Here is an 8,224-nt window from a genome sequence, read left to right as displayed (position 1 = left end):
TGGGCATGTGCAGTTTATGGAACAGGTTTCAGACAGGCAGGCACTCATTCAATTTTATCTCTGAAACTTCCAAATGAGAGCTGCAATGGCAGCATGCTGACATCCAGTCGCCGTGAATCATATTGTGCTTATGTTTGTGTATGTGAGTAATACAGAAAGTAGGCCTGTGCACATCATTCATTCATTGCGTGTTTGTCCAGGGGAAAAGCACATGTGCTGCCAGAGTGCATATTGCAATTACAAAGTACTAAATTAAACGACATGACCTCATCCATGGAGAGGTCTAATACATTCACGGCAGATGATACTAAGTGCTCAACTGTGCTTTGTAAATAGGCAACACTTAAAAACAACACAAGTATTTGGTTATATTAAATAAGCGTGATGTCAAAGATGATCAGAATCAGAATCAGCTCCCACTGAGCAGCCCTGAACCGTCCTGAAACAAAACTTAGTCCCCCGATTATGACGTGAATTATGACTATGGTTTTGGCAATTGTCCTCGGATCACAGAAATTCTGGAATTTGAACATTTAGGGATTTTGGAGCACAAGAACAGCAGGATCTTGTCTTGATAGGCAAACTCCAAGGAGTAAGGCAACCTCCCATGGACTCCTCAGAAACTGACCTCATGTCTCTCCACAGTGTGTCAAAATCAGGGGAAGGCAAGTCTGGTCCTAGGCAGCTGTTTTCCAGTCCTCCCTGCTGCAGCACATCTGATTCAAATAATCAGCTCATCAGCAAGCTTGATAACGAGCCTGATCATCTTGGGGTCTCTATGACTGGATTTTCTTAACCCCATCTAAGCACTTGCTTTGGTTCTGTCTTAAAACGGCCTCAAACTGTTCAGCCTGTGTTATTGTATGGAGCATTAACGTGCATCTGTATTTAACAATATTTTTTTATCTAAAGACCATAGTGCAGTTACTATACTGGGGGCCGCAGAAGGAAGGATCACCTATTGCACATTTCCAGTTAACTAAATGGAAAATTCAACAGGATTAGAAACGGTTTATAATGGCCCAACGTCTGATGATTGTAGCAAGGGTGATAACAAGCTCACCTTTTAAAATTGTACGTGCTGATACCGTTAAAGAGTGACGCAACTATTCCCATTTGTCTCTTCCCTAATGAAAAAGTACTTTTCTCAGCTTGTTACTGACCTTCTACCATTCATTAATGTGAAAGTTGGCAGCACTTTGGCGTCCCAGTTAGGAAAAAAAAGGTACTAATATTGTGGGGGCTACATTCTTCCAGGTACAATCTCTTCTGATGCTCTCACTTGTGGCACACCGAACCAAATGGCTACATCAGAAAGGTATAGCAGCTCTAAAAGTTCATGTTCAGAAGAAATACATTTGAGGGCATGGTCTCCTTTCCTTTCTAGTGGTTGGGTCGCCCAACAAGTACATTCTGAGTGCCGGCCCCAAGCCCGGATAAATGAGGAAGGTTGTGTCAGGAAGAGCATCCGACATAAAACAAGCCAACCAAAAAGGATGTGCAACAGGTTACGGTGATAAAAGATGTAGATGGCATTGTGCTGACAAGTCAGGAAGGTTTGTTGAGAAGGTGAAGGGAATATTTTGAAGAAGAAGAAAAGCAAAGAAAATGAGAGAGAGAGAGGAAAGGTTGCATGATGTGGAGAGAATTAATGAAATGTAAGACATTAGTAAGGATGAGGTGAGGGCTGCGATGAAAAGGATGAAGAGGAGAAAGGCAATTGGCCCAGATGACGTTCCAGTGGAGGCATGGAAATGTCTATCTAGGAGAGATGGCAGTGGAGTTTGCAAACAGATTGTTTAATAAAATCTTAGAAAGTGAGAGGATGCCTGAGGAGTGGAGAAAAAGTATGCTGGTTAGAAAAATAGCACAAGCCAGTAGCCCACATGCAAAGGAAACAACAAAAAATCCCTGTCATGCTGGGATTGACATAATGGGGTTCTTCAGATTTTAGTTTTTGTTTAGTAACATTCCTTTCTTATCCAAGCAAGATGATCTGGAAGAAATTACTTAGCGTAAAGGCTGCTTGAATTTGGAAAATGCTCAGAAAAAGTGTGATTTTTAACAAAGGTTGTCCTTGACCGACTTTTACACAAAGGATGACGAGATGTTACCCGTATTCCTTAACGGCAGCAATATTCAAATCAACAGATCATCGCTGAAGTTTACAAATGCTAAACTATGGCAGCCATATTTTGTTATGTATCTGCGTGCATGTGTTTGCATGTGTGTGTTGGAAAATTCAAGTTGCGTGCGTGTGTGCAAAGTGTGTACTTGTGTGTACTCGTGTGTGTGTGTGTGTGTGTGTGTAGGAGACTCATGGAGGTTTTGGACCTGTGTGGCCTTATTTAAATTTTACTCCAGGTTGGAGCAGTTTTCACTGCACTTCAATAATCAAATACACTCATTCATTATTACTTTAATGCAGCATTTGCATTATGTACCCAAGACCAAATCTGGCTCATGCAAACCTTTGTGGAAAAATGACTGTTGTATGATTTAATGATTGAAAGGCACATTTGGTTATAGTTGTACATGTAAATTACACTACACTGACCAGACAACAGTATTTGGCCACTGAACCCACAAAGAGTGGAAGTGAAAGAAAATGTAGGGTTCATTCCAACGTCTGCTGCTATGACACCTTCCACTACTTGGAAAACCTTTGAAGTGAGTCTGTGGAAATGTGTGTCCATTTATAGAGATGAGCATTTGCAAGGTCAAATATATACCGTAATTTTCGGACTATAAGTCGCGTTTTTTTTCATAGTTTGGGTGGGGGGGGCGACCTATACTCAGGAGCGACTTATATACATATATATGGTTTTTTTTTCACTTTTTTGGGCATTTTATGGCTGGTGCGACTTATACTCCAGTGCGATTTATAGTCCGAAAATTACGGTAGACCTTCCAAGCATATATTTACAGAATTTCTCACACTCATATGCTATCATGTTTTCAGCACCATCATACACTGCTTGAGGTCAGAGAATACTAATGCAGCCAGATCTGCCTGTATGACTTCCTGTTGCTTTTGCATAGATTTCCATTCTGCAGACATCTATTTGGGTTAGGGGTGGCCCGGTGGTCAGAGGACCACCTTGGAACCAGCTGCATCCGCCTTTCCCTTCTTGCATCCTGGTCGGGTTTTTCAGACTGACACCAACCTGCCTTTGATTTGATGTGCTTAATTTTGTCAGTCAGTGGGATACTATAAATATGAGGAATGGTGTTTATTTTATTGTGCTGTGATATGATTTTCAGTGGCTGTATTATTTTTTTCCAGACAGTGTAGTCGTTTCTCTTTCCGAACCGTTTTCTAGCTCTAATAGAGAAAGGGCTGTCTTTTCCAGAAGCTTGTGTAGTTTATAACTTTGGATTTTTACATACTTAGCACTGAGTCAGACATTATAGCTAACTGAACAAAGTAGTTCCTTTGAATGGCTGCTGTTGCTGTAGAGAACAAAACAGCAATTTCACTTGCAGCAGTCTGGTTGTCATGTCCCGAGTTGATTAAACCTAACCACTGATTTGCTCATGTTTTCAATATTCAGAAGTCCCACATTGTCTTGGTGTTATTGAACTAATTGTGAGCATTTGAAATGTTTTCCAACTCCGATTGGCTCTGGAGCAATCACGATGATGTGTCCTTTGGCTACATCCCAAGTCCAACATTAGTGCCTGGTGTCCCCCAATTTCCAGCTATTCCCGTCTTTCCACAAATGATCCAGAACAGAAGGAAAATAGTTGGAAAAAAGCTAAATGTAAATGTTTAAACTTTTCCATTCAATATCCAAATGAACCAAGCTGAGAAACAGCAGCAGGCCTGACTAAGTCTCATCTAAATGAATCCCAGTTGCAGTGTTATGGTGTGAGCCTTGACATTCAAATAATGAACAGCCTCTGTGTTACACTGACAGGAACACGCACGCATGCACGCAGCCTTTGGCATGGAGACATCATAACCACAGGGGACACCCTCAGGAAAAAAACACATCTTTCTTTCCTTGTTGAGTGGCCAGTGGGACTGGATAGTGGCAGGGATGCTTGAAGTTGGGCTTGTTTTTACAGGAACCACATGTTTTGGGGATGACTGGTGACTGCGGAGGATCTGTTAACGTAGCTCCTTTCTGACAGCAGCCTCGAGTGGCCACATCAGGACCCGGTGACTTATACTTTCCCTGATAAAGTGTTTGTTTTTCCCCTGGAAGCTCATGGAATTTAGCCCCCTCCCCTAACCAGCAACCTGAGCTGTGCCCCCCACTTCCCTTCCCTTCCTTTCATGAGCTCTCAATAACTCATAAATACTTTCATGGAATCCCATAAGCCGTATATGTATTACCAGAACATTGCAGGCATGTATGAACTCAGAAGAGGTTAAAATACTTTTTTTTTTTTTTTCTAACTTCAATAGACTTGCCTAATGAGCCTTTGGTAATTGTATTTTTTAATGAGGATTAGCACATGTTGAAGCGCTTGTTGTTCTCTGCATAAAATGCATTGAACTAGATTAAAAAATAAATAAAAATTGCTCAACATACGCTATGAAAAGTGATACCATCAAGGAAACCCGTCGAATTTGGCTTTATTACTTACTCATTATGTTACAGCCCAGTGGGAAATATTCCGATATTCAGAACATATTTTGGGGGTGAGTAAATTGATCGCAATCCCTTAAACAATGCAATACTGTTGACGGTACGACTCTTCAGCGTGGAAATAATGCGGATGGGAAGTCAACATTTATTCTGTGTTGTATTTAAACATTTAAATAAGTTATAATGGTATGCACTTTTGAAATGGTCAATTAATCAACAGAACGGCTTGAGTTCCTTTTGAAGTTAAATTAGTAATAAATCTTTATCGTAGTGAGCTGCAGAGAGAATTACAGAAAGAAAATATATTAGACAGTATTTTATGTCTCTTATCATACAGAAGCGCTCCATCCAACTCGTGCATATCAGCCCCGACACACAGGACTTGCAGTCCTGGCGGATTCCCCTTGAGGTTCCTCTGCTCGGCACGTGTGGGCTACTGTTGGTGGATACGGTATCTATGCATGGCAGGTCAGGGAAGACGGACTGAGTCAGATGTGGAGAAGGTTAAGAAGGAAGGAAGGAAGGAAGGAAGGAAGGAAGGAAGGAAGGAAGGAAGGAAGGAAGGAAGGAAGGAAGGAAGGAAGGAAGGAAGGAAGGAAGGAAGGAAGGACAGAAGGAAGGAAGAAAGAAGGAAGAAAGAAGGAAGAAAGAAGGAAGAAAGAAGGAAGAAAGAAGGAAGAAAGAAAGAAGGAAAGAAAGAAGGAAAGAAAACAGCATGGTTTCTGTCAGGCAAGTAGGAAACGAGAGAAACAGAAAATGTGTGGAATCACAGAAGGGATTGAGTAAAGGAGGCTCATTCAAGGGGAGATACGGTTCTCCTTTCCCCCCTTGTTTTTGATGGGCCAGTTGATGTTTTTTCTTTCCCTTCCTTTCCCTTCTTTTTTTTTGACGCAGGCAGTGGAGACTGGATCTCCCGAGTGAAACCACCTGGTGTGTTGCCCTCCCTTCCTACCCCATTTTCCACACATCTATGCACTCAGTGACCATCTCTGGCCCTGGCCACATGCCAGGTCACCTTGGTAACCCCGCTCAGCCCTGTTACAGTACAAGAGGAAATATTTTGCCCATTTTTTTTATCTCTTTATTTGCTGCTGACTGTGCTCTTTGCTAATGTCTCTGTTGTGTGTTCAAGCGTGATTGTATTTTTCTCAACTCTCCCTGTATCCATTTTTGAGGTTTGGAGCTTAGCTTGTGTGTTCCCCTGCTCAACACTGTGCCAGAGAGCGCCGTGTGTGTGTGCGTGTGTGTGCAGCTTGCTTTAAGTGGAACTTTAAGAGTCACACAACATGCAGCTGGTCTTTATTACTTCCCCTTCGGTTCATTGAAGCATAATTACATTCTGACTTCATCCCAACCTTAGCATGACCTCTGCTCTCCTGTCAGACACACTGGCTGCCCCCCACATACAAACGCACACACAATCATATCTGTCTGCCAGCACGCAAACACAAATACCACACATTTTGTGCATGTGCATGAGCGCAGAATCCCGGCACACTCACGAACAAGCGTCAGAATCCTGCCTACGGTACAAAAAGACATTTAGCCTCAGTCTGAGCTGAGATCATACCGCCCAATATAATAGTGTAAGTGAGCCCAAACACAAATTGGGCTCCCGCTGGAAAACTCTGCTCCATGTAAAGTCTTGCGTGTGTGTGTGCGTGGGCGGGTGGGTGTGCGAGGCTTGCCGGATGGAATTGAGCCTCGGCAACCCCTTTCTTCCCTGCCTCTGTTTTTCCTGTCCTCAGCCCCTCTAATTGGAAACGGTCTCCAATCAGTCACAAGCGATGACTTTTCTCTCACTTTCCTATTCTCCGCCTTTTCTTTGTGTTTGCGGGCTTTCTCATTTTCCCGCTGTTCGGCGGGCTGATGTTATGGGTTTTCCAGTTATTCGTGTTGTTTTTTTACCTTACTTTCAGGGTTTTCCTCACATCGAAACAGCTTCAGTAGGCCAACACGAAGCAGCGCCTTGGCTGCAACAACTCAGTTAAGGTGGGAATGTTGAATTGAGGTTGCAAAAGCTTGCTCTGAGCCACGTGTCTGTTTTTGTTACCTTAAAACAACACATTAAGTGGGTGTTGGGTTCTCCGGTGCTGCAAAGTAGTTGGACATGGGACCAAGGGTACATCAGGGTTGTTTATGGGGTGATGCTGGACTGGGTGGGCTTTTTAAGTATCATTAAGGCCTCCTGACGTTAGCGGCTGAGTGTTTGGGAAACACAAAATGTCCCTGTGATGTACCCATGCCATGCAACTCAGCTAACAGCAAATATTTACCACACAAAGGCCCACTGCTGGCAAAGCCCAGACATTACCAAGCCAAGTAATCTGCTTGATTATTCTCGCTTTATTCCATAACAGCCATTACAAAGATGTTCCCGCTCCATCATTTAGCTGGAGGAAAAACAGCCATGTGACATCAGTACTGCACTGTACTATATAAGGTAAGACATATGTGTGTTTTGATTGTCCTTTAGCTACTAGGAGCCGTGCGCTGACGTCACGTGGCTTCTTGTGTTTACAGAAAATAACGTCACTCTGTGTTATGAGATCATTAACATACTACATGGCAGAGATGTGGGGGTACCCTGCCACCGTTCCAATACATCCATCAGGGTTTTCCTTCCATTTGGAAATGAGGTCACCTTTTAAATGGCAACATGAGTCAAATGTCAAACCAGGTTGGGTCAACTGCAGGAATATCACCCGGCGGTCTGAAATTACTTACTGGGTCCGTGTGTGTGTGTATTTGCGTGATTGCAAACAGCGGTACAAAAGAGTGAGTGTGTAAGTTAAAATAGAGTGTGAGACCAGCACATCGTCCAAATAAAACAGTTCTGAGAACGTGGGATGGAAAAGCCTCTGTGAGTGATGTCAGATGCATTTTACACAGGACTCACTTGGAAGGTCATTGCTTCAGTCATGGAACACACTGGAAGCTCCAAAAAACATTTTAACACCTCTCTCCCTTTCTCAATTTACATTTGAAACTGGAAAGACTTCTGTCACCTTCAGTTTTTGTTCTTTTACCCAAGCAGGATTCATATTCATGATGCTCCTCCACCTGATGTCTCCGTGAAGATGCTTCTTAGTGTGTCAGTGTCCACTGCACGCATGTCCAAATTTAGCCCGCCACGGTTGGCTGATCATTTTTGATGGCGCTTTGTTACTGCTGCTGGTTACTATCGGAGGGGAGCAAAGCCACCTTGGGCTGCTAAATGCATCTGTCACCACTGAATGCTGCCTCTTGCTTGTGTTATCTCTTTTTAGCCTCTTTGCTTCTTCTATTTCAAGCTGCTTAGCGCAGCCAAGGCCCATTACTGGGAGAGAGTGTAAAAGCAGATTTATATGTCTGCGTCAGGGTGTTGCAGGAGCTAGGAGTGGAAGCTCTGACGCTATTGTGCATCTGTCCGAGCACAAGGGAGAGATCACGTAAGGTTGATTCTGTTTTCTCCTAGATCAGGGGTTCCCAAACAGAACTGACAAGGATTTGCCAATTGGGGTGGGGGGGTCCACCTCATGTACAAAATAGATTTTTGCGTGTCGAGAAATATATTCTCAATGTATAGAATAACTGTCATTTTCATTTCAGTTTTTTCTTTCTTCTAGATAATATAAGATAATCCA

General features: G+C 42.9%; 1 long non-coding RNA gene across 1 annotated transcript; it reads left to right on the top strand.

Annotated features, from left to right (window-relative positions):
- Positions 1-5,494: 5,494 nt before the first annotated feature.
- On the top strand, positions 5,495-7,432 carry LOC133156432 (uncharacterized). The gene is made up of 4 exons (XR_009714868.1): positions 5,495-5,617; positions 6,518-6,590; positions 6,959-7,041; positions 7,122-7,432. It is a non-coding gene; the product is annotated as an uncharacterized LOC133156432 (long non-coding RNA).
- The last annotated feature ends 792 nt before the right edge of the window (positions 7,433-8,224 follow it).

Source organism: Syngnathus typhle, linkage group LG7, assembly GCF_033458585.1.
Source record: "Syngnathus typhle isolate RoL2023-S1 ecotype Sweden linkage group LG7, RoL_Styp_1.0, whole genome shotgun sequence".
Classification (NCBI taxonomy): domain Eukaryota; kingdom Metazoa; phylum Chordata; class Actinopteri; order Syngnathiformes; family Syngnathidae; genus Syngnathus; species Syngnathus typhle.
This window is presented reverse-complemented; position numbering and strand designations above follow the sequence as displayed.